Raw genomic sequence first — 26843 nt, 5'->3', positions numbered from 1 at the left:
GCATACCGGCAAGAGCTGGTGTGCTATACCAGGGTGGCCCAGTTTCCCAGGAGCCAATTTAAAGGGTCTGAGGCTCCCAGCAGGGAATGGAGCCCCAGGCCCTTTAAATTGCCACCAGAGCCCCACTGTTGGAGCCCTGAGGTAGGGCTGCGGGGCTCTGGGGGCTAATTAAAAAGTCTGGGGCTCCGTTACTTCTACCGCCCCAACCCTTTAAATAGCTACTGGAGCCCGGCCGCTTCCCCAGGGCTCCCGCAGCTATTTACAAGCCCGAGGCGGTGGAAGCAGGGGCGCCCTTGGCCCTTTAAATAGCCCCCGAGCCCTGGGCTGCTGCTGCTACTCTGGTGGGGGAGGGGGCACTCACTGTACAGGATGGGCTGTACCCCCTGTACCTGCACCTGCAACCCCTGCCTGCAGCCAGCCCCAGTCTCCAGCCAGCCCCACACCAGCCCATCTCCAGCCAGCCCTGCATCCCCTGCCTGACCCGCACCAGCCCCGCACCCCCTGCCCTGCCTGCAGCCAGACCCTACCTCCAGTCAGCCCCTGCCCTGCCTCTAGCCAGCCCCATGTCCACTGGTGCCCTGCAGTTCCCAGGGCAGTAACCCTTCATACCTGCTTCAATGAGGTGAGTAGGGAGCAGCTGGGACCCACACATGTGCACACCCTAGGGTGACCAGACAGCAAGTGTGGGCACCCGCATGGCCCCACAGTATGCCAACATTTTTATGACTGACCTGGAACAACACTTCCTCAGCTCTCGTCCACTCATGCCCCTTGTCTACCTATGCTACATTGATGCCATCTTCATCATCTGGACCCATGGGAAGGAGACTCTGGAAGTATTCCACCACGATTTCAACAGCTTCCACCCCACCATCAGCATCAGCCTGGACCATTCCACATGGTAGGTCCACTTCCTAGACACCATGGTACAAATAAATGACGGTCACGTTACCACCACCCTATACCGAAAACCCACCGACTGGTATTAAGAAAATGTGTCCACGATATATTTTTATTATCTGCCTCCCTGACCGTGGGCAGCTAGGCCCTGGCGAGGGCCTGGCTATGTGGGGGGGCAAGAACCAGGGCCTTGCCTGGCGACAGGGGGGAATAGGGGCAGGAGAGCAACTGGGACACAGGGGATGGCAAAGCCACACACACAAGGGGGTCTGAGGGCACCACACCTGCCAGGGACTGGAGGGAGGGGCCCCCTGGCAGTAGGGGCATTTGGGAGCCTGGGGGCAGCAAAGCAGCGGCAGCAAATGCCAGGCCTCCCTCGCCAGCTCAGGGCGGAACCTTACGGACAGCTGTAGCAGGCCCCGAGGCAGATGCGCTCCCCCCCGCCCCCGCTTCACTTGGTATCTCCGTCCCCCCACTCGCCCGCCCTTGGGAGTTGGTTTCACCTCCCTCTCACCCCGACCACACAGAAGAGGCGGGGAAAGGGGCGTGACAGAGATCGCAATCGCCTCGCCCCGCCCCCTCATGAGTATTCATTGCGGACGTGTGGCGGCGCGCCGGCGTGAGGAGGAGCCGTGCGGCCCGCCCAGCCCACTTGCTCCAGCGAGCGTAGTGGTGGGCGAGCCCTGCGCCGGCGCTCGCCCCGCCTCCTTGGTGAATATTGATGAGGCGTGATGCGCAGCGTGCTGTCGTATAGTGTGGCGCGGACGGCGATTGGCCGGGTGCGTGTGTGCGCGGTGACGCGTGTCGCGGCGGTGCGGGTCCCGATTGCTGCAGCCGCTTGTCAGTGTGACGAAGATTGGCACCCAGGTAAGCGCTGTCACTCAAACCCGCTCCCAGCCAGCCATCCATCACGGCGCGCCCGCCGCCGCTGGGTGGCCGGGCCCAGACACACAAGCAGACCGGGGATAGCGGGGGGAGCGAGAGCCCGCCACACGGAGCAGCGGGGAGGGGGGCACCCGCTCTATAGCCAACCCGGGAGGGGGGGTGGATAGGGGCGGTGGCGGGCAGGCGCGGGGAGGGGGGAGCGAGGAAATTTCTGGAACAGCCGCCGACTAACCGTTGCCTTTGTGGGAGCGCGAGGGAGGCGGCGCGGGCGCGCGCGCCCCGAGGGGCGGGGGAAGGGAGGCGGCGCGAGGGAAGGGACGGGTAACAGCTGTTTGTGCCGCGAGGGCGGCGGGAGAGCGATATTTAAAAGGACCTTTGCGAGGATTCCGATAGCGCGGGGGCCGGGCCGGCGGAGCTGCTGCCGGGCTTCTGGAGGTGGCGGCGGGGGCTGCGGGCTGGGAGGGGGCTGCGGTCGGTGTGGCCTATCCCGGGCCGCGGCAGCCCCTGGGTGAGACCTGGCCCGCGCGGTGCTAAACCTCACGCCACGTCCCCGCCGAGCCCTGACGTGCCACCGCGGCCGCTTGCGAGCCGCCTGCCCGATAGGTCGGGTCACTGCTGGGTGCTGAGAGTCTGAGTTACAGTTTTTCAAGGCAGAAGAGCCCACGAGATCATCTGGTCTGTGGCCCAGGCCGCCATCAGCACCAGGCTGCTTCCTCACTGTAGGAGCTGGAAAAGCTGACTGGGGTTCCTGCCCCAAGGAGCCTACAGTCTAAACACTTGAGCCTGACACCACTAGATCTGGCTTGCAGGAGTGGGTTATTAGGCCCCCACATAAACAACAAAGGTCCCTACTGTATAGTTCACAGCCCTTCTTAAATCTCATCTTGAATTCCACTTTTTCCTTGACACCCACAAGAAATCAGCCAGTTAATGAATTGTGGTCTGGCAGCCTGACTCAGAAATTACAAGTTGTGCTCATAGGTAGGCTGGGCAGTGGCTGATCTTATTAGCTTTATGCTAAACTGACCAGCTACTATAGTTGCAGCTTGTTTCATTTTATATTATAAGCAATTTGAGGCATGGAGCATGACTTCCTACATGTTTGCACAGCACCTAGAACAATTTGGCCCCAAAACTTGACTGAGGCCTCTGGCCACTGTTGTACTACATATACATAGTAATAATATCGGTACCTCATTTTATCCTGAAATATTTCCTCAATTAGCCACACATCCTGAGTCTATGGAAATGTGGAAGTGTGTGTCCTGTGTACCAGTAGATATCACCCAGAGCTCACCAATTAAAACTCCAATGGTTAACATTTATACTATGTGTTTCTCTGCATGTCTTGCTTTATTTTATTAAAGATAATTTTTTCATCTGTCCAATGGTGTCCCAGCAGGTAATATTTCCAACGCTCTTGAAGATGCAATTGCTGTTTTTGGCTTTGTATGCATCTTTCAATTAATGTTCTCCTTTTGTCCCAGTCATCTACAGAAATGTAACTGGTGTGGTTTCAGGAGGGAAAGTGAGGTTCCAGGTTTATGTTGATAGCCTTATGAATTAGGAATGTTGTGCTACATAATAAACTATTTTTCCCACATAGAGCAATCCAGGCAAAACTTTTTTTTTTTTTCCCCCCTTGACCCTACTTGGACTCTAATAATGTCTGTTCCTTTAAATATCTTACTGGAGTAGAGAGTATGAAACACATTTTGGCTTAGTTTGTAGACTTCTTTGGAGAACTTGGGAATCACAGAGGGTTTTTTTTGTTTTTTGTGGGTCAATTTATTATAAAAGGCTCATCTAATTTAAAATGTCCTATTTAAAACTTGATTGATTTATTGTTTTTTTTTTTTTTAAAGCTTTCTTGCACATAGTTATCGCTGCTTGCTTATTCTAAAATCCATGATCTTGCTCTCATTTCCAATATTTGGTCTATACTCAGTTTTTGTACTGGTATACCTAATTCAGTTAGGGGTTTGGTTTTGTTTTTAACTTTGAAGGAGTTATATTAGTTGGTACCCTAATTATATGGGATTGGAAATAAACAATACCTATATGAGAATAGCTATATTTGATATAAAGCACCTTTGTACTGGCATAACTGGGTCCACATAGGGGTCTTGTACCTCTTTAACTATACATGTATAGTTAAAGTGATACAATTTGTGTGTGTGTGTGGACAAGCCCTAAAATGTTTTTCAAGAATATTAATTGTGTATACAGGATACTTTAATCTCTCAGATTATATTGCAGGCCAGAAAACTAATGACTGCTGGAGCATCAGAAATTTCCTGATCCAAACCCATAATCTCCAGGGTAGCAGATAATAAAAATATATTGTGGACACATTTTCTTAATACCTCTGCCAAAAATTGCAGAAATTTTTTATATTTATAAACTAGTAAGTACAAAAAGTTATAATGAACTGTCTTAAATTATTGAAACTATCTGAGAAATGAGACAACAAATCACATTTATTTGGTGAAATAGAACAGTGTGTCTTTTGAGTTTATCTTTGTTTTTACTATAGCTTAGTATTTAGTGCTTCTTTAATTTTTGTTACAAAATTAGTGCAGCTTTATTTTTTGTTACAATGAGAATAATTTCAGTGCTCAGTTTGTGTTCCAAACATATCTTCAGTTTAGTCTGTCACCATGAATACTTTCAATTTTAGATATTCCCCTGCCCCGATTTATAATAAAGGGCACAAATGTCAACATTAAAATGCAAACTTTATGGCAAGTTCTTAATTTAGTAAATCACTTAAGGACATACTTTAAGCATGTGAATAGTTTCATTGACTTCACTGGCAGTGTGGTGTAGAGGATATAGCACTAAAGAGGAACTCAAGAGAGCTGCAGTTCTATTTCTGGTTCTATCACTGACCTGTTGAGTGACCTTGGGCAAGCCACTTCACCTGTTTCTCCATTTCTAAAGGGGGGTTAATTATACCTGCTGCCTTTCATCTGTGAAATAGATATTTATTTATTCATTACTCACTTGCTTTAAGTGCTCTGCTGAACTAGAACAGTATTTAGTTACCATTTGCTGTATGCTTTATAGAAGTTTAAGAACTCTGTGTGGTGTGTTACAATGGAAATTGTGATACACACTTGGAAAGTCCAATTTGGCATACAGGTTGTTGGCTTACATTCATTTTCTTTATAGTAAAAGGCGTAACTTTTAGATTTTTATTGTTTGTATTATTTTCCATGTCAAATATAGTTGTAAAAGCATGGGTACTCCTTTGAGGCATTCTGTTTAAAAATACTATATTTTAAAAACAGACTTTGATCTTGCATTCCCTATAATCCCACTTAAATCGATAAGAGTTTGGGGTATACTAGAAATACATGTTCAATCTCAGATTTTTCAGATTCTTACAAACTGGGTGTCTTGCTAGTTTTAGTTGCTATGTTTTTTTTCCAAAGAGAAAAAACATAACTACTGTGCAAGAACCAATTTTTATATATTATTTTATCCACACTGCAGATGTAATGCTATAATAAAGTGACAAAGGGTCTAATAGCTGACGTATAAATAAACTGGAAATAGTTTCAAAGGCATTACCATACATAATCATTTGATTTATATTGAATGGCATATACTAACAACCAATTATGAATGACACACAGTACCAGTGCATTCATGAAATTGTCTGTTGTAATAGTACTGTTAATATCCTTAGTGCCAAAAAGATGGGGATCAAAAATGTGTGGGATTTGTACTTAGTGGTCTGGCAGTGAAGAGGCACTTATGCAAAATTGTCACATGCACCTGAATTTGCAGAATTGTTTTCCTGCAATAAAGCACATTAATGTCTTTACCTTGTTGGTGTAAGTGAAACAATTAGAACTATTTTAGGTAGTTTTAAAATTCCAGATATATTATTAATCTCTTGCAGTAGCTGGTGCCTTTTACCTCATTTGCTTAAGGGTTGTGTATGGTTAAAAAGAATAATTCTATCAAGGGATTATTTTTCTCCATTTTTACTGTCTTACCATGATCTGGATTGTATGAAATGTACAACTCAACTGCTTTTCTAAGTGTTGTAAGATTCTCAGAACAGTAAGTTAAAGACAGAGCTTCAGATTTAACTCTTTGTTTTGGTTGCACCCAGACAAGTATTACAAAATATTTTATCAAAAGCCATCATATCTTTTCCCATGATTGCTGAATACTAAAATATTTTTATGCGTAAGCAAATTTTTCCTTTTACTCAGTTCATTCGCCGGTACTGTTGTTTGTGATCTCACACTTCACGATCATGGAAGTGATTCTGATGTCACAAGCATGGCACATTGGTAGCCTAGAATGAAAGTGGGGAAGCGGAGAAAATACAAGGAAACCTTCATCTGACAATGTCAAATTTTAGCTAAATAAGCCTCAAAACAAACCTGCGAGGTAAGTAAACAGTAACAACTTAGTTTCTTCCTCTCTAGAATGGGGATACTGAGGCTACATCTGTATTAGAGACCTTACAGCAGCACAGCTGTATCAATGTAGGTGCTCTATGCCGACGGGAGAGAGCTCTTCTGTTGGCATAATTAAATCATCCCCAACAAGTGGCGCTAGCTGTCATTAGGAGAGCATCTCCCGCTGACATAGTGCTGTGCACACTAGTGCTTCTGTCAAGGTAACTTATGTTGGTTGGGATGTTTTTTGCCCCTCCTCCCCCCATCCCTGACTGACAAAAGTGCTAATGTAGACATAACCTGAGGTAAGTGACATGTCCAAGATTGCCCTATGTTAGAACTGGAAATAAAACCTAGATCATCTTTACATACATGTATTCTTCCTCCTTGCATGTACAGAACAAGTTTGTGGACCACTGGTTTGATATGATAGATATGTGATCTAGGATAAAGGAGTAGCTGGTTATTCTAAATATTCATTTCAGTTCCAAGTGGCAAAGTACAATAAAAAAAATCTTAATTTAAATAACTGGACTTTGATGGGTACCGCATGGGAAGGAGGGAGAGAGGGAAGGGTTTTCAAGTTGAGAGTTTAGCTAGGTCTCAGATTGTTGTTTCTTGAGACAGTCTTTCTTGTTCTAACACAGAAATGACACTCTATTACAATCTCTGTATGTCAGCAACTTAGTACATAATTTAAAGTAGTGATACTCAGTGGTTCAGGAGCCAAAGTAGTGATCAACATTACTCAAAGAGCCACAGTAGTATGAATTCATTGTTTCATTTTCTATACATATATAATTATTCTCACAGCAAAAAGACTGACCAGATATTTTATGAACTACAATTGTTCAATAACATAGTAAAAGCATTCTGTTTGGTTAATAATTAAATCATATTGTTTTAATATCATGTGCTGCAAAGAGCCTCAGGAGACGCAATAAGAAGCCCCTTGTGTCTCCCGAGCCTTAATCTCAGTATCACTGATTTAAAGAGTGAATTTTCTAAACAATTTATAAAAACCCCAACTCTTAAAATTCAGTGGTATGCATCAGCAGTAATAAGCCGTGTTTAAATTACTGTATTATTTCATACTGCAGTATTAAAAAAGCAAAAACCCCTTGTTATTCCTCATTTGTCTCTTACTGGTGAAGCTATTAGTAAAGACTCAACCGATAACTCAGAAAAATACTTTATAAAAAATATGTAATAGTTGGGTCTACATTCCAGGCTTTGTAAAGCAGATCTTGACAACAGGGGATAGAAATACCAGTTTAAGTAATAGTCATATGCTGCCCTTAGACTGGCATTCTCTGGCTCTGTCTGGTGGAACTCCCCACCTTCTGCAGTTCCTACTGCTGATAATAAAAGGGTTATGGTGATTTACTTCTAGTGGAATAAAATAAAAATGAATTACACCACCAGCAGATTAAACCTGTGTTTGTGGGCTTTCAGAATAGTTTCTCTGCCATTTTGAGGATATAGTGAGCTTTGGGGGTAGTCACAGTGGGCTAGGCCCTCTCTACTTACTTACTTTAGAGTTAAAAACAATGGACTAAAGCGAAGGGAAAACAGTTACACAGGCTTCGTTTTTGTTCTCTCAAGTATATGTCCTATATAAGAAACATGGGGGATTCTAAAACGGGAGTTGGAACTTAAGTACATAATATGTGTGTGTATAGAACATAGAGGAGTGAGAGGTGTGTGGGTGCATGTATGTACGCACTGCTTACTCTGTACCTGTTTAGCTAACGAACTTATGTTTCCAGGTCAGTCAGTTCATAACCACTAAATTTATATATATTCTAAGTGATGAAGGTAACAGTGCCTATAGTAAGGTTGTCTGATACTCTCCATTATAAAATTCTTTTTTCAGTTGCTTTTAGCTTTGGCAAATGTAAACCGTTTGGGCTGTCTTAGCTGAAACTTTCCAAAATGATTCAGTTTAAAACAGTTCAACCATTTCTGAGAATGAGATGAGGGAAAAATATATTTTGCCAATTAAAAAACCTTATAGTCTTTGTTTTGAGGGACATGGATGCAGAGACTTGAAATTTGATAGAGTGATTGCATTTGTGCCAGGATTATATTTTTTGCTGCCCTTGTGAAAACTTGCCCAAATTTATTTGAGTTATAAGCCTCTGGAAAAAGTTTACAGTGATTAGCAGTTTGTTAGAGTTCGGCAGCTAAATTCCATAAAGATTCCTTCTGCACTGAGCATGCAGCATCCCAGGACTATAGGGGCTGAGCAGGACCTTCCCTGTAATTGTTTCTCCCAGTTACCAATACCACTGTGGTACCAGGCACAGGAACTGAGCGTCTCTCCTACTGGTGCTCAGACTGCAAGAAGAGCAAGGAGGAAGCAACCTAAGTGAAATGCAGAAGGGTAAAGAGCAGAATTGGTAATGAGGATAAGAACCTGGTGGGGAAGGGAACAGGAGTCAGGCAAGGGCAATGGGCAAGATTCTATAGGACAAAAGAGGGGAAAGGGGATGGAGGGATAGGAACTAATGGGGGCAGAGGAAATAAGGGAGAGGGAGAGGAGTTGGGTGTGGAGGCAGCAGGGAAGGGGAGGGGCCAAGATGGGAGCAGAAGGGGATAGGGAGAGGCTAGGGACAAGAGCAGAAGATGCTTTAACCATTACACCACACTGGAATTAAACCCATTATTCTTGACTCAACATTCCTTTGCTAGCTACAAAATAGTTGTGAAAGCCACTGCCAAAATTTGTCTCACCTCCCTCTAGTAGCAGGACCACATAGAACATAGTCTTTTACTACTGCTGGTTACTCCATTATCTCATGCCAGACAACTGTGCTGTGGATATAACCATCCGAACCCTGCTGGACTCTTGACTTATTCAGTCCACACAAAGACTGTGCTCTAGAAAAGCATCTGGGTTTTGTAGTGAATGAGGCTATGGTCCTTAGGACCCTTGCTTCATTTGTTGCAGAAGTTGGAAGGTGTGCTCTGAATAAGGCAGGGGACTGCAGGATGAGCAAAGGGTGGTCTTGTGGTTAAGACAATTGAATGCTTCACTAGAGAACTGGATTCGATCCTTACCTCTGGAACGTAGTTCCTCTGTGATTCTGCACAAGTTACTAAACCCAGAATTTTCACAGTTAGATGCTTATTGGGTGTGCTTTGTTTTCTGGGTGTCCAACAAGAGACATCTTGGGCCAAATTTGCAGAAGTGTGAAGAGCTCATGATTACAAGTGATGTCAATGGTAGCTCCAGTCTGAGTCTATTCATTGCTATAAAATACTAAGTATTTTGAAAAACCAGGCCTTGGGCTTCTCAGGTTGGGCACCCAGAATTAGTAGACACTTTTGACATTTTTGTCATTGGTCTCTGTCCCTTAGTTCACCATGTCTAAAATGAGGATACTATCTCACAGGGATATTGTGAAGATAAATTCATTAGTGTTTGTAAAGAACTAAGGTATTAAATTGAGTGCACTGCAGAAAAACCTTTAAGAGATTAATAATTCTTTATTCTGTGCTGGCTTTGGATGAAGTGAAGTAGATAGTGTATGGGCCACACTGAATTACAAGGCTAAAATAAAATACGGAATAACTACCCATTAAAAAAGCAGCATATGCTAGTCCCATATGAACCTAATTTGGCTAACTGGAGGCCAAGTGAAGCTGCTAAAGCCAGTGGGAATAGAGGACAATGATGAGCATCCCAAGGTTCACTGACAGGAGGTCACAAGCTTTCTAAGGTTCATGATGTAAGGAAGCTGTCATGAGCAGGTGAGGGAAAATTCATTTACCAGGAAACCCTAAAGGGGTCCTGGAGACTAGTGAGGAAAGGCACCTATGGCCGAGATCCCTTTCATGGGGTCTTGAGAGCAAAAGAAAGGATAAGGAGATTTCTCCCCACCCCTGCCCACTGCTGAACTTCAGGTCTCCTTCCAGTCCGCTTTATTCCTCACCACCATTCCTGCAGAATTTAGGAGGACAGCCCAAGTCCTGTGTTCAGTAGGAAGCTGAGAGGAAGGGAACTGTTGTGTTCTGTAGGAGAGGATCCCTGATTCTGAGTACCCTTATAGAGTTACAGGACTTCTCTTCACCAGATGGGTGTGGGGATACTGGTTATTTGGAGACTTTGTAGCCAGCAGCCCCAGGTAGCATTCACTCCAGACCTCCAGGAGACCTTCCAATTTTTGGACCCCCTTCAGTCCATAGGAAAAAGGAGCTTTCCTCCAGCTAGCTTAAGGTTTTTTTTTAAAAACCCAGGACCTTTTAAGGGGAAATGGAGATTGCAGGTATATATATTTGGGTTAAGTGAATGTTACCTCAAGAATGCTAATGTAAAAACAAAGGAAATGTAGAGTTACATTGCGCTTCTTAAATGAAGCATCCTAACTTGTTTAATTCTTCCTTCATAGTGATGCATTTAGAAAATTAAAAGCTTGTACTTCCTTATCCATCCATACTAAAGTTTCATTTTAACAGTGACCATAAAAACAAAGTTAATGTAATCATACAGTGGTTGTGCCACTTAACAACATTGTTAGTCATAAGTAGCACATATAAAATGATTTTACAAATTCCTAATTTGACAGACTGTATATTGAAGGCAGTCTTTACTCACTCATCACTAAGGACCTAATCCCATCAAATGCTGAGGGCACATAACATTTCATGTGAAATGCATAGTACCTTATAGGCTCAGTCTCTCTGATGGCATGTGGCCAAGTGTCACTAGACACAAAATGATCCATATGCAGTTTTAGCATGCCCAGACTATTACATTAGATTATTTACAAGAAAAAAGCAAAGATTAATATAGTAACAAAGTAACAGTGGAAATGTCTCTATGAAACATAAATCCAGTGTTATGTAATGCATATCTTTTTAGCTCTCCACGTGCAAAGAAATGATGAAGGTAAGCTTTTGTCTCCTTATGGGCAGAGTTTGGGTGCCTTGTTTGAGAAACGTAACATTTCCAACATTGATTTCCAATTTAACATTCTTGAAAGATAAGATGCACTCAAACCTTAACTTTGTCTTATGCTCTTTTTCATGTCTGTGTGGGGTAGTGGCTTGATTGGATCCCAAAGCAGTCAAGGGAAAAGTTAGAGAGAGTCCTGTGGCACCTTATAGACTAACAGACGTACTGGAGCACGAGCTTTTGTGGGTGAATACCCACTTCGTCGGATGCACTCCACACTACATGCATCCGACGAAGTGGGTATTCACTCACAAAAGCTCGTGCTCCAATACGTCTGTTAGTCTATAAGGTGCCACATTACTCTTTGCTGCTTTTACAGGTCCAGACTAACACGGCTACCCCTCTGATAAGGGAAAAGTTATATAACATCAAATTTTCCTCTTACTGTAATGGAAAATCATACCAGTGACTTTTGTCTACATGGGGCAATTGACTAGAATAGCTATAGCGGAATAACTGTTTCACTATAGCAGAATAATTACTCTGCTATAGCTGTGCTGTTATAACTCCCTGGTGTGGGCATACTATTATGGAATAAAAGTGACACTCTGGAATAGAATGGCCATGCTGCAAAGTCACTCCAGCATAGCTATGGTAGAATCGTTATTTGACTCTAGATATGTTAGTCAATTTCCCTGTAGACAAGCTCTTTTTTGCAAGCTCATGCTCTGGGAATCCCATATACATCCTTCAGACAAACAAAGATTACAATATTTTTAGCTATCTTGTAAACAACAGACACAGAACAACTGTAGTATATGCTCAGTAGTGTTTAGGTAAGTCAGAGACAAGTAATCACTTCAACCGCAGTGGAATAAGTGTGTCCCTGTGATACAGTACACCCTTGTACACTATGTTGCTATATTATTGCATTAGTAAGTTCATTGATTTAAACAATATCTTTAATGTATGCATCTGTCAAGGTGTGCACAGGTCTTCGTGTTTTTAAAAGTTGAAGTAGGCACTGAGAGAATGAATGTGCAAAGTAAATTCTTCTGTTAAAATGGTAGGATATTATTTTGTGTGCTTTCTTTTATAGAATTGGGCCTCTGGGCTCAAGTTACCTTGTTTTGGTTTTTCGCAAAACCTCAGTGGTGCTTTGCCTTTTTCAAGTGACAAAAGCAAACTGCCTTTGATTTTGACTTCCTAACCTATAGGGATATGCAGTATTTTACACTTGCCAAGTTACTGTACCCTTTCTGACCGTATCAAGCTAAAATAGTCTCCATTTTGGCTTTCATTGGTTCCGTGGCCATTGTGATCATCTAGTCTGACCTCCTGTAGTATGCGCCTTAGAACTTCCCCAAAATATGTCTGAGAGCAGGGGTTCTCAAGCTTTTTCTTTCTGAGGCCGCCTCCTCCCTCCCAACATGCTGTAAAAGCTCCACTGCTCACCACTGCCTCAACAACTATTATTCTGCATATAAAAAACAGGGCCAGCAAGCAAAATGACTCAAGCTAAGGCTTGAGCTGTGGGTGGCGAGGGTCAGGGCCCCAGGCTTCAGCCCCGCACGATGGGGCTTTGGTTTTCTGCTCTGGGCCCCAGGGAATCTAACATTGACCCTGCTTGGTGAACCTCCTGAAATCTGTTCAGAGCCCCCCAGGGGGCCTCAGACCCCTGGCTGAGAACTGCTGTCTTAGAGCACAGCTTTTAGAAAAAATCCAACCCTGTATTAAAAATTGTCAGTGATAAAGGAGCCACCATGACGCTTGTAAATTGTTCCAATGGTAAATTACTGTCACTGTTTTTAAAAAAAAATGTTCTTATTTCCTGTCTGAATTTGTCTAGCTTCAACTTCTGCTATTGGATTGTTATACTTTTCCCAACTAATTTGAAGAACCCATTATCACATATTTGTTCCCCTTTTAGGTACTTACAGACTAATCAAGTCACCCCTTAGCCTTCTTTGTTAAGCAAAATAAATTGAGCTCCTTGAGTCTCACTATACCACATATAGTATTTTCTAATCCTTTAATAATTCTCATGGCTCTCTGAACACTTTCTAGTATATCAACATCCTTTTTGTCTCCAGTTCTGGTGTCCACAATTCAGTCTCACCAGTGCCATACATGAGGTAAAATAACCTCTCTATTTCTGCTCAAGATTCCCCTGTTCATGCAGCTGAGGATCGCATTAATCCTTTTGGCCACAGTATCTCACTGGAAGCTCATGTTATGGTGATTATCCACCAGGACCCCCAGTTCTTTTTCAGAGTTGCTGCTTCCCAGGATAGAATCCCCCTCGTGTAAGTATGGCCTATATTCTTATGTTCCTAGTTGTATACATTTAGATTTTGCTGTATTAAAATGCACATTGTTTGCTTGCGCCCAGTTTACCAAGCGATCCAGATCACTCTGTATCAGTGACCTGTTTTCTTCATTATTCATCACTCTAATTTTTGTGTCATCTACAAAGTTCATTGGTGGTGATTTTATTTTCTTCCAGATCACTGATAAAAGTGTTAAAAAGCATAGGACCAAAAACCAGTCCCTGCAGGACCCTGTGAGAAACACACCTACTTGTGACCTGTCAGCTAGCCAGCTTTTAATCCATTTAATGTGTGCCATGTTAATTTTAAGTCATTCTAGTTTCTTAATCAAAATGTCATGTAATACCAAGACAAATGCGTTACACAAGTCCAAGTACTTGACTTCAACACACCTTTATCAACCAAACTTGTAGTATCATCAAAAAAAAATACCAAGTTAGTTTGACAGGATCTATTTTCCATAAATCCATGTTGATTTACATTGATTACCCTTCTTTAATTCTTTATTAATCAAGACCCATATCAGCTCATCCATTATTTTGCCCTGGATCAATGTCAGGCTGAGAGGTCTGTAATTACATGGGTAATCCTGTTTACTATTTTAAAATATTGGAACATTAGCTTTCTTATAGTATTCTGGAACTTCCTCAGCATTCCAATACTTAGTGAAAATCAACATTAATGTTCCAGTGAGCTCCTCAGCCAGTTCTTTTAAAACTCCTGGATACAAGTTATGGGGCCTGCTGATTCAAGTGTCCAACTTCAGTAGCTGCTGTTTAACATCCTCCTGAGATACTAGTGGAATGGAAAGAATGTTATCATATGATATAACTATCATCTTTTTTTCCCTATATACAGAACAAAAATATATATTGAACACCTCTGTCTTTTCTGCATTACTACTGATAAATCTATCATTTTCATCTAATACTGGGCCAATACTATTGTTAGGATTCTTGTAGTTACTAATACGCTTTAAAAAACTCCATACTGTTCGTAACTCTTCCAGTCATAGATATCTCCTTGTATCTCTTTGCTTTCCTTATCAATATTCTACCATTCCTAGCTTCTGATTTATATTAACTACTATCAACTTCTCCTTTTTTCCATTTTTATATAGTGTGTGTGTGTGTGTGTGTGTGTGTGTGTGTGTGTGTTTGTGTGCACCTTCACGTCCTCTCTAAATCAGGTAGGGTTTTTTTGTTAACTAATATAGCATTCTTCCTCAGTTGTGAGATTTTGGGCATTTAGTATGGTGTTTTTAATGATTCCCAATTATCATTCACATTTCTCTGATTAAATTCCTCCTTCCACCTGACTTTCCTCATAAGTGTGTTACATTTTGTGAAATTGGCACTTTGAAAGTACCACGTATATATATATTACTGGTCTGGACTTTACATATTTAGTGTGCAAACAGAATAATCAAGTCATGATCACTTGTATCTTAGGCCTGGTCTACACTACGCATTTATACCGAATTTAGCAGAGTTAAACTGATTTAACTCTGCACCCATCCACACAACGAAGTCCTTTATATAGATATAAAGGGCTCTTAAAACCGCTTTCTGTACTTCTCCCCGACGAGGGGAGTGGCGCTGAAATTGGTATTGCCACGTCAGATTAGGGTTAGTGTGGCCGCAATTCGATGGTATTGGCCTCCGGGCGGTATCCCACAGTGCACCATTGTGACCGCTCTGGAAAGCCATCTGAACTCAGATGGACTAGCCAGGTAGACAGGAAAATCCCTGCGAATTTTTGAATTTCATTTCCTGTTTGGCCAGCTTGGAGAGCTCACCAGCACAGGTGACCATGCAGAGCTCATCAGCACAGGTAACAATGCAGTCTCCTGAGAATCGAAAAAGAGCTCCATCATGGACCGCACGGGAGGTACAGGATCTGATCACTGTATGGGGAGAGGATTCCGTGCTAACAGAACTCTGTTCCAAAAGACAAAATGAAAAAACATTTGAAAAAATTTCCAAAGCCATGATGCAGAGAGGCCACACCAGGGACTCAGTACAGTGCCGTGTGAAAGTTAAGGAGCTCAGACAAGCCTACCAGAAAACCAAAGAAGCAAACGGAAGGTCCGGAGCAGGGCTGAAAACATGCCGCTTCTGCGCTGAGCTGCATGCAATTCTCGGGGGGTCCGCCATCACTACCCCACCCCTGTCCGTGGATTCCAAGGTGGGGATGGTAATCTCAGCCATGGCTGAGGATTCTGCGGACGGGGAAGATGAGGAGCAGGAAGAAGAGGACCCACCCTGACGGAATTATCCTCCCAGCCCTCCCAAGCCACTATCCCAGACAATGAAGCCATGGAAGCGACCTCTGGTGAGTGTACCTTTGTAAATATAAAACATGGTTTAAAAGCAAGCGTTTTTTAATGATTAATTTCCCCTGAGGACTTGGGATACATTCGCGGCCAGTAAAGTTACTGGAAAAGTCTGTTAACATGTCTGGGGATGGAGCAGAAATCCTCCAGGGACATCTCCATGTAGGTCTCCTGGAGGTACTCCAAAAGCCTTTGCAGAAGGTTTCTGGGCAAGGCAGCCTTATTCCGTCCACCATGGTAGGACACTTTACCACGCCGTGCACATAGCAAGTAATCGGGTATCATTGCATGACAAAGCCTTAGCTTTGTCCCAGTCCCGGTGATTGCTGGCATTCAAGCAACATCCGTTCTTTATCTTGCTGTGTTATCCTCAGGAGAATGATATCGTTCATGGTAACCTGGTTGAAATTCCGGAATTTCTACTGGGCTGTTTGCCTGTTGCTTAAAAGAAATCCTTCCTTGCAGATAGCCAAGCAGGGGGAAAGGGGACGGGTGATTGGCGCTGAGCTTTTTCACGTTTGGGCAGCAAGGATCTTCCCTGCTACCAGCCACGCGGTGGGGGAGAGAGGGAGATGTTTAGCAGTGATCTTCCATGATACCAGCCACGCGGTGGGAGGAAGGGTAAAGCGATCATCCCAGAGAATTGGATGGGGGGGTAGTTTCTGCTGCTGCATCTTAACAGGAAAGAAGCACCACTGAACAGGCTTTGCTTGCTATTTGGTAAAGGAGGGTGCTGGATATATGAAGGCTGCAGAAGACAATGGCTTACTATGGCCGCATGCAAGCCGAATTCTGCTGCCTGGACCTGCGTCTGTGAGATTTCTAACACCCGAGCCGCAGGCACTAAATATTGAGATGCAAAATGCAACCTTGTAGTGAAATCACATGTGCTATGTAAGGTGAATAGTGTTGTTCACCGTGAAAGAGTATAAGCATTGTTCTGTAAAATGTATCTTTTTAAATACTTCTCTCCCTTTCTTCCTTCCCTCATGCAGCTGCAAATTTTTCAAGCCTCCTTACTCCATCCAGAAGGCTATCTCAGATAAGGTGGCGGAAAAAAAAGACGCGAGACAAAATGTTCTCAGAAAAAATCATGGAAGTGACCCGTAATGAAAGAGCTCATCTGAATGAGTGGAAGGATGTGGTATCAAATTACAGGAAAGATGCCAGTGAACGTGAGGACAGGAGGGACGCTCGAGATGAGAGGTGGCGGCAGGAAGTTCAGACGTGTAGGCAGGAAGATCAGTGGTGGCGGGATGCAACTCTGGGGCTGCTGCGTGATCAAACTGACCTGCTCCAGCATCTGGGGGAGCTTCAGGAACAGCAGCAGGATCACAGAGTGCTGCTGCAGCCCCTGTATAACCACCCTCACCATATTCCACATCCTCCTCACCCAGACGTGTAAGAACGCATGGGGGGAGGCTCTGTGCACCTGCCCACTCCAGCCCCATGGACAGCCCAACCAAAAGGCTGTCATTACTTTGAAATATTTTTAGCGACCTTTTTCTTCCCTCCTATCCTCCTCCCAAACCACACCCGGGCTACCTTGTCAGTTCTCTCCCTCTTTTTATAATGAATTAATAAAGAATACATGATAGTGAATTTATTTCCTTAAGCAAACTGTAATTGAAGGGGGAAGGTGGGTAGTTTACAGGGAATGAGTCAATCAAGGAGAGGGGGGTTCATCAAAGGGAAACAAACACAGCAGTCACCGTACCCTGGCCTGTAATGAAACTCATTTTCAAAGCTTCTCTGATGCGCACCGCTTCCTGGTGTGCTCTTCTAATCGCCCTGGTGTCTGGCTGCGCGTAATCAGTGGCCAAGTGATTTGCCTCAGCCTCCCATCCCGCCATAAAGGTCTCCCCCTTACTCTCACAGAGATTGTGGAGCACACAGCAAGCAGCAATAACAAAGGGGACATTGGTTTGGCTGAGGTCTGAGCAAGTCAGTAATGTGCACCAGCGCGCCTTTAAACGGCCAAATGCACATTCTACCACCATTCTGCACCTGCTCAGCCTGTAGTTGAACAATTCCTAACTACTGTCCAGACTGCCTGTGTATGGTTTCATGAGCCATGGCATCAAGGAGTAGGCTGGGTCCCCCAGGATAACAACAGGCATTTCAGCATCCCCAACTGTTATTTTCTGGTCTGAGAAGTAATTCCCTTGCTGCAGCCGTTTAAACAGAGTAGTGTTCCTGAAGACGCGAGCGTCATGAACCCTTCCTGGCCATTCCATGTGGATGTTGGTGAAACGTCCCTTGTGATCCACCAGTGCTTGCAGCACCATTGGAAAGTACCCCTTGCGGTTTACATATTCGGTGCCCTGGTGCTCCGGTGCCAAGATAGGGATATGGGTTCCATCTATCACCCCCCCCCCCACAGTTAGGGAATCCCATTGCAGCAAAGCCATCCGCTATGACCTGCACGTTTCCCAGAGTCACAACCTTTCGTAGCAGCAGCTTAATGATTGCTTTGGCTACTTGCATCACAGCAGCCCCCACAGTAGATTTTCCCACTCCAAATTGATTCCCGACTCACCGATAGCTGTCTGGCGTTGCAAGCTTCCAGAGGGCTATTGCCACTTGCTTCTCAACTGTGAGGGCTGCTATCATCTTGGTATTCTGGCATTTCAGGGCAGGGGAAAGCAAGTCACACAGTTCCATGAAAGTGCCCTTACGCATGCAAAAGTTTCGCAGCCACTGCGAATCGTCTCAAACCTGCAAAGCTATGCGGTCCCACCAGTCTGTGCTTGTTTCCCGGGCCCAAAATCAGCATTCAATGGCTAGAACCTGCCCCATTACCAGCAGGATCTCCAAAGCGCAGGGGCCCGCGGTTTGAAAGAATTCTGTGTCCATGTTCTCGTCACTCTTGTCGCCGCACTGCTGTAGCCACCGCCTCCTCGCCTGGTTTTGCAGGTCCTGTTCAGCATAGACTGCGCGATAATACGCGAGGTGTTTACAGCATCCATGATTGCTGTCTTGAGCTCAGCAGGGTCCATGCTTGCTGTGCTATGGCGTTTGCACAGTTCACCCAGGAAAAAAGGCGCAAAATGGTTGTCTGCTGCTTTCACGGAGAGAGGAGTGAGGCTGTACCCAGAACCACCCGCAACAATGTTTTTTGCCCCATCAGGCACTGGGATCTCAACCCAGAATTCCAAGGGCAGGGGAGACTGCGGTAGCTATGGGATAACTACCCACAGTGCAACGCTCTGGAAATTGACACCAGCCTCGGTACATGGACGCACACCGCCGAATTAATATGCTTAGTGTGGCCGCATGCACTTGATTTTATACAGTCTGTTTTTAAAAACTGGTTTCTGTAAAATTAGTATAATCCCGTAGTGTAGACATACCTTTAGCTACCATTAATTTTTACTTCTGTGACCAGCTCCTTTTTATGTGTTAAGATGAGGTCTTATATAGAGTTCCCCCATGTTGGATGCAACACTTTTTGAATTAGGAAATTGTCATCTATACTATTTAGAAATCAAGGATATTTTATTGCTGGCAACATGAGACATCCAGAATATGTCACTCAAATTGAAGTCTTCCATGATCATGTAGCATTTTTCCCTATATATTATAGGTAAGTGTGTAAGGAGCTGGTCATCCTGTTCACTAGTGTGTTTTGTTGGTCTGTAGTAGACACCAACTAATACCCCATCTTGTGCTTTATCTGTTAGTACAGTATTTCCCAAAGTTAGGATGCTGCTTGTGTAGGGAAAGCCCCTGGCGGGCCGGGCAGGTTTGTTTACTTGCTGTGTCCACAGGTCCGGCCAATCACATCTCCCAGTGGCTGCGGTTTGCTGCTTCAGGCCAATGGGAGCAACTGGAAGCAGCACGGGCTGAGGGATGTGCTGGCCACCATTTTCAGCAGCCCCCATTGGCCTGGAGCGGCGAACCGCAGCCAGTGGGAACCACAATTGGCCGAACCTGCAGATGCGGCAGGTAAACAAACTGGCTCATCCCATCTCGCCAGGGGCTTTCTCTATACAAGCGGCATCCCAAGTTTGGGAAACACTGTTAGGACATTGATCCATAAATATTTAGGATCATTTTCTTCTAATTTGTCAGTGATTCAGAAACATAATATTATTTTTGACCTAGTGCGCCATTCACTCTCCCCTTTTGCCCACTTTATCCTTTTAAAATAGCGTGTAACCATTGATTTTAACATTTTAATCACCACCAGGTTTCAGTAATACTAACCAGACTGAATGAGCAGAAAAAAAATGAGCAAATCCTTTTGTTACCAGGATCCTAGCATTGGTGTTTAGGCAATTAAAGAATTTCTTCTCTTTATGTCCTTTGGTTCCTTTAATTTTCTTCTCAACAGCTAAATCTGTGCTGTATGAGTGCTCATACCTTCCCTCTTTTTACCCTCTTTAAATCTTGCCTTATTTCTAGGACTACTCGAGGAATAAAATTAGTTTTAAAAAACCTCAGCAAAATTAGACTCAAGCCTAGGCTTCACACTGTCCCAACCTATGGACGCTCAGTGATTTCCAGTGGCACTCCAGTCTTCTCTCTCCCCCGCCCTTTTATCTCTTATCCTTAAAAGGACAGCACATGCAAACCTCGTCCAACCCTCCCTGCATCATTTTCTCATCTTATGTCTTCTGGAGGAAAACATAGTTGTCTGCTAATGCCTCAAGTATCTTCATGGGGAGGACTGCACAACCACAACCCCATGTGATTTCCTCCCATCCATACTAACACAACTTCCTCTCACAGCATCCTTTCCCATCCAGTCTCCACACTTCAGTAGTACCCTTCCACCTAGATTTTGTCCTCCTTAAGCACCTTTCTCTGCTCACACTTGGTGTCTTACATGAGTGAGGGTCAAGGGACTGTTTTTAATTCCTAGAGGAGCAGTGTTAACCCTCTCCCATAGAGTAGAATACACTCTCTAGTCCACAACAATACATATAATATGTACTGATAACATTCATAAAGGTAATATAGTAATCCCCAGACATACTGCATGCAGTTGCAGTACTGAGGCCACAGGATCTCTCTCCACAAAGACAACAGTGAGGAGTTGCAGAAAACAAGGGGTATCTAGCTGCTTGGGGGAGGTGAGGCTTTGGTGGATAAGGGAGAAAGTACTATGAACCACTGTGTCCTCATTATAGTTTATCCCAGGAATAAAAAACTGGCCCTTTGAGGTATTGGTTCTACAGTGAACACAACTGACGTTCTAGATCTCAAATCCAACCATTTCCAGTTCAGTTTCCAAAATTTACTTTTGGGGTTTGTCTTTTTTCATTCTAGCTACATTTTAGAAAAATTGCTATATGATTAGAAATATGGAGTCTTGAATAACTGAGTACATAGTTTTATTTTAAATTACAACTGTGTATTAAAGAATCACTGCTTTTAAGCTGCTGTTTCACTGCTCGACCTCTGTATGGCGTTAGCATCGTGACCATTCCCTTGAGATAGTTTTATTGACCATAAATTTTGCTCCTGGGTTAACTGCCATTTTTCAATAGTGTTTTCAGGAACCATATTTTCTGAGTACATTTTCATAATTTCTGCATCAGTTTTATGATCGTTTTAAAATGTCAAACATAATTCAATATTAAGTGCTAATTTAAAGAAGGCTTTTTAAACTGCTTTGTAAACCTATAATACAACCTACTAGCTCTCTGCATATGGGAAGAATAATTCCTAACATTATATTCTGCGTATTTTTTCATGTAGTATTTTGAGAGAGTACAATTAAGGATATCAAAAAAGCTGATTAATAATTCTTGACTCTGTGTTTTGATTTGATATGGAAGAGCTTTCTTTAAGACAGTACACAGTTGTTCTGATTTGCCATCACTAGATTTATTTTGGATTTATTTTGCCTTGGGTTGCCCAAGCAAACAGATGTTGATCCAGAGAGTAAAATACAAAGGTTCCACATACAGTGGAAAGAAGATCAGCAGTCACAATATTTGCTTTCTTTTGCAAGCACTGGCACAGGGGCAGGCAACCTACGGCATGGGTGCTGAAGGCAGCACGCGAGCTGATTTTCAGTGGCATTCACACTGCCTGGGTCCTGGCCACCGGTCCATGGGGTTCTGCATTTTAATTTAATTTTAAATTAAGCTTCTTAAACATTTTGAAACCTTATTTACTTTACATACAATGGTTTAGTTATATATTATAGACTTACAGAAAGAGACCTTCTAAAAAGGTTAAAATGTATTACTGGCACGTGAAACCTTCAATTAGAGTGAATAAATGAAGATTCAGCACACCACTTCTGAAAGATTGCCGACCCCTGCACTAGCAAAAGCAATGTTGGAGGTTGTAAGATGAGGGCAAGTCAACAATAAAGACTAGGCAGTTTATTCTTTTTTTTAATATGTCCTTTCCCCCCCGCACCCCCAATAGAAATGGTAGAAAAAAACATCTTACCATTACATTTTTTTAATAACCCTTGTTTTTATTACTCTGTTTTCTGGGGGGAAAATTTCATTTCCAGCTGATAAGCTCTTTACCAAATTATTATTTCCATCTGAATTTTTCCTTATTGGTTCCTAGGTGTGTATCTGCTATCTTGTGCAGCAATGAGCCTGGAATTCAATCTGCTGGAATAAGACAATGGCCTCTACATCCAGTTGAAATAAAGGGGTGAGCAGCTTCCTTGCGGCTGGTACCATGTTAACTCCTCTTTTAACAGGCAGATGGAGGCAAATTCCATTATATTTTGCTCGCTAGCCTGCCTCGGGCAGGAGAAATACCTTTTTTTTTAAACTTTGCTGTGTATGAACACAAAAACATGGATGGTTGTATAGAAAGTATTGGTACTACCGGTACTGCTACTAGTCATACTGGATCAGGTCAGTGGTCCACATCTATCTGTCTGTCTAACTGTGACCAGTACTAAATGCTTCAGAGGAAGGTGTAGTTTAATAAACAAAAAATCCTATAAGGAATAATTATGCACTAATAATTCCGTAAGAGAAGTTTCTTCATGACCCCAGACAACTAATGCTTGGTTTATACCCTAAAGAATGAGGTTTTATATCTCTTATAACTATCTGCTGTATTTAGTCTTACTCCAGATGACATTGTTTGTTTATATCTGTTTCTTTATTGAATCCTACAAAACTCTCTTTAAGCCATATCTTGCACCAATGAATCCCACAAGGTAGTTATGCCTTGAGTTAATATCATTGGGTGTCCACTTTCTTAATTTATTATGACAGTAAATAGGAGCACATTACTGACCTGTATACCATTAAGCATTTTATATACCCGATTCAGCTCACCTGTTGATCTCCTGTCTAAACTACATAGATGGTCTTGTTCAAACAAGGAACTCTTTCCATGCCTCTAACCATCATTGTTACTCTTCTGTGAACCTTCTCTATTTCTGCTATCCTTTTTTTAATTGAATTATATTTTTGCTGACTTGAATTGAGTGCAATATTACAGATGAGGAAGTACAGCCAATTTATATAAAGACGCTATATTATGTTTTTCTTATATTATCTCTTTCTTAATAAAACCTAACATAATTTGTTTTTACCACCACTGCATAATGAACAGATATGTTTCTTTAGTTATACACAATGAAGACTCAGTCTTTCCTCATAGACATAGAATCATAGACTTCAAGGTCAGAAGGGACCATTATGATCGTCTAGTCTGACCTCCTGCACAACGCAGGTCACGAATCTCACCCACCCACTCTTGTAATAAACCCTAACCTCTGTCTGAGCTATTGAAGTCCTCAAATCATGATTTAAAGACTTCAAGGTGCAGAGAATCCTCCAGCAAGTGACCTGTGCCCCACGCTGCAGAGGAAGGTGAAAAATCTCCAGGGCCCCTGCCAATCTGCCCTGGAGGAAAATTCCTTCCCCATCCCAAATATGGTGATCATCTAAACCTTGAGCATGTGGGCAAGACTCACCAGTCAGAATCCCAGGGAAGAATTCTCTGTAGTAACTCGGATTCCACCCCATCTAACATCCCGTCACAGGCCATTGGGCATATTTACCGCCAATAGTCAAAAGATCAATTAATTGCCAAAATTAGAATATCCCATCATACCATCCCTTCCATAAACTTATCAAGCTTAGTCTTGAAGCCAGATATGTCTTTTGCCCCCACTGCTCCCCTTGGAAGGCTGTTCCAGAACTTCACTTCTCTGGTTAGAAACCTTGTTCTAATTTCAAGTCTAAACTTCCTAGTGTCCAGTTGATATCCATTTGTTCTTGTGTCCACATTGGTACTGATCTTAAATAATTCCTCTCCTTCCCTAGTATTTATCCCTCTGATATATTTATAGAGAGCAATCATATCTCCCCTCAGCCTTCTTTTGAGGGTGTTTAGGTTAAACAAGCCACGTTCTTTGAATCTCCTTTCATAAGACAGATTTTCCATTCCTCGGATCATCCTAGTCACCCTTCTTTGTACCTGTTCCAGTTTGAATTCATACTTCTTAAACATGGGAGACCAGAACTGCAAACAGTATTCCAGATGAGATCTCACCAGTGCCTTGTATAATGGTGGATTCAGTTAATTTAGAGCCAATCAGTGTGCATGATTAGCTCAAATTGTTCTTTTCAGTTTGCATTACCTCGGAGTTGTCTTTGCTGAATTTTTATCTGTCATTGTCTTGTCCAGTATCGTTCTCATCCACCGAAATCCACAGAAGGAGGCTATGGGGAGGACAGCTCTGATAGGATTCCTTTTAAAAGTCCTCCTCATATGTTCCATTTAGAGGAGATGGTGTTGGAGCCCTTCTCAGTGGAATGGGCTGCAGATCTGCTTCCAAATACCAAATCTCTCTTCCTCCTCCCCTTCCACATAGGTGGGGGAGATGCAAATGTGGGGAGTCCTCTCTGTGTCAGAATCAGGCATGATGGGGTCATCCAGGCTGTTGTTAGGACCTTGTTAAGTTCCTCATGTTCTTCTGTAGTGTTGACTAGTTTACATAACTTATCATATGCAGATTTTGCCACCATACTCTTCACACTCATTTTCAGGTCCTTTAATAATGATATGAAATTACATTAGTCTGAAAAAGATTCCTTTGGACAGACTCCCTAATAACCTCTTTACACATTGAAAATTAATGATTTATTCCTATTTTCTGTTTTCTCTGTCTTGACTAGTTTCTTACTAAGAACAGAACATCATCTCGTTCTGTGACTACATAGTTTCCATAGTAGCCTTCTGTGAGGGACTTAATATGAACTTTCAAAAGGATTTTACCAAATTATATCTTCTGGTTCTCCTTTATTCATTTAATTTGACTTATTCAAATAATTATAGGAGATCAGAGAGGCACAATGTAAATTTATAGAGCCATGTTGATTTGTCTCTCTATCGCCATCAGACATGAAATGCGAGTAGCCTATAACAGTAGGGAAAATGTACAGTTCTTCTTCTCCTCACTGCATTTACAAGTGAAGACATCTACATGGTTTCCCCAAGCATAAACTATCAGATAAAACAGAAAGAGACTCACCTGAAGATATGATGAAACTCTGAGAAAGCTGCTACTTTAGAATGTGGCCCTTCAGAATCATACACCTTTTACTGAAACCTCCACTTTAACTGGTAAGATGAACATTGGTCATTACAAGACTGCTTAGTCCTCACAATCATGTGTCTCAGTACAGTAACAAAATATTCCCTTATAGTGCGGAACCACGCATGGATCCCAAATTGAAGGAATCCATGGTAACACGGTCCCTGCTATAACGTGGTCCCCGCATTAACGAGGAACCACGCATGGATCCAAAACTCCGCGTTCTAGCCGGGGTCCGGTGTACAAGTTTGATTAGTAAGTGCATTTATTCCTTCTATTCCCATCTTCCCCTTTTTTATAACTTCTGTAGTGGAGAAGCCTGTAATATTTTGCCATTCCAAAAAATAGATACTAAATCTATAATTTTATGGAGATGGAATAGCAGTTAACTGATACCCTTCAAGGTAAATATTCTCCTCTAGTAAATATATGGGACAGTGGAATTTAAATAGTAAACCCAAGACAAATGTAGCAAGAACTTTGAAATGTTCCTCATTCTTTCCATTCCGTAATAAAATAGTGGAATGACACTAACCTAGTAGTCATTACTTAGTACATTTGGGTTAGAAAATAGAAGCCTCTAAGTATCTAAGGATTTGAAAAAACATGTTGATCTAATTCCCAAGAAAATAAATGAAAATTTGGCTTATAAAACCCTTATTTAAATACTTTATAATTTCATTATCCTTTTTTATTTTATTTTTTATTGACCTTTCCTAACATGTTATTTATAAAGTAGTATAAAATGTGAACCTTTTATTAGTCCTTGTTACATTAATGAGTGGTGCCTCACAATATTTAGCACCACATTTAAGAAATTAAATAGCAAAAATCTATATTAAAATAAAGTTGTTTCTTAGTGCTATAAACATTTTCCTGAACATAAATACTCTCACGATCCTGAAGAGATTAGTCTTAGTAAGATCAGATAAGCACAAGACATAGGAAAGCTGGATTTATTTTAAGGAGGGCAGAGAGGGAATGTCTCTGAGGAAGCCAAGGAGGTTGTTCCAGGAGTAGTTGGCGGCAGTCTAGAAGGCAGAGATCTAAGAATGGAAGAAGGAGACGAAGGAAGGAGGAAGGCAAGTGTTCAGGGGGAGGAGGAAGAAAGTATGGGAAATTCAGGGTAGAACAAATAATGAGAGCAAAGATGTAAGTGGAAGACATTATGTAAACCTTTCTAGGTGATGAAAAGGAGCTTTAATTTTATACAACAAGAGATTGGAAGGATGGAAGAATTAATAGGCTGCAGGTTTAAAACAAACAAAAGGAAGTACTACTTCACACAATGCAAAGTCAACCAGTGGAACTCATTGCCAGGGTGATATTGTGAAGGCTAAAACTATAACTGGGTTCAAAAGAGAATGAGAAGTTCATGGAGGACAGGTCTGTCAACGGCTATTAACCAGTATGATCAGGGATGCAATCCCATGCTCTGGATCTCGTCAGCCTCTAATTGCCAGAAACTGTGAGTGGATGACAGGGGATGGATCACTTGATATAAATATATTCTGTTCATTCCCTCTGAAGCATC

The 26843-nt window shown here is 42.6% G+C and overlaps 1 protein-coding gene across 12 annotated transcripts in view; it reads left to right on the top strand.

Annotated features, from left to right (window-relative positions):
- Positions 1 to 1669: 1669 nt before the first annotated feature.
- PKNOX1 (PBX/knotted 1 homeobox 1) overlaps positions 1670 to 26843 on the top strand; it is a 77557-nt gene continuing 52383 nt past the window's right edge. For 7 of the 12 annotated variants that reach the window (XM_030576984.1, XM_030577003.1, XM_030576965.1 and 4 more), the window contains exons 1-2: positions 1670 to 1767; positions 22309 to 22398. The gene's annotated coding sequence lies outside the window, so the exon portion shown is untranslated. Of the gene's footprint in view, positions 1768 to 13389; positions 13413 to 17152; positions 17173 to 22308; positions 22399 to 25114; positions 25339 to 25421; positions 25565 to 26843 lie in introns of those variants that run through there. The other 5 variants (XM_030576927.1, XM_030576937.1, XM_030576907.1 and 2 more) reach the window with 5 other exon arrangements.

This window comes from Gopherus evgoodei, chromosome 1, assembly GCF_007399415.2.
Source record: "Gopherus evgoodei ecotype Sinaloan lineage chromosome 1, rGopEvg1_v1.p, whole genome shotgun sequence".
In the NCBI taxonomy this organism is placed as follows: domain Eukaryota; kingdom Metazoa; phylum Chordata; order Testudines; family Testudinidae; genus Gopherus; species Gopherus evgoodei.
This window is presented reverse-complemented; position numbering and strand designations above follow the sequence as displayed.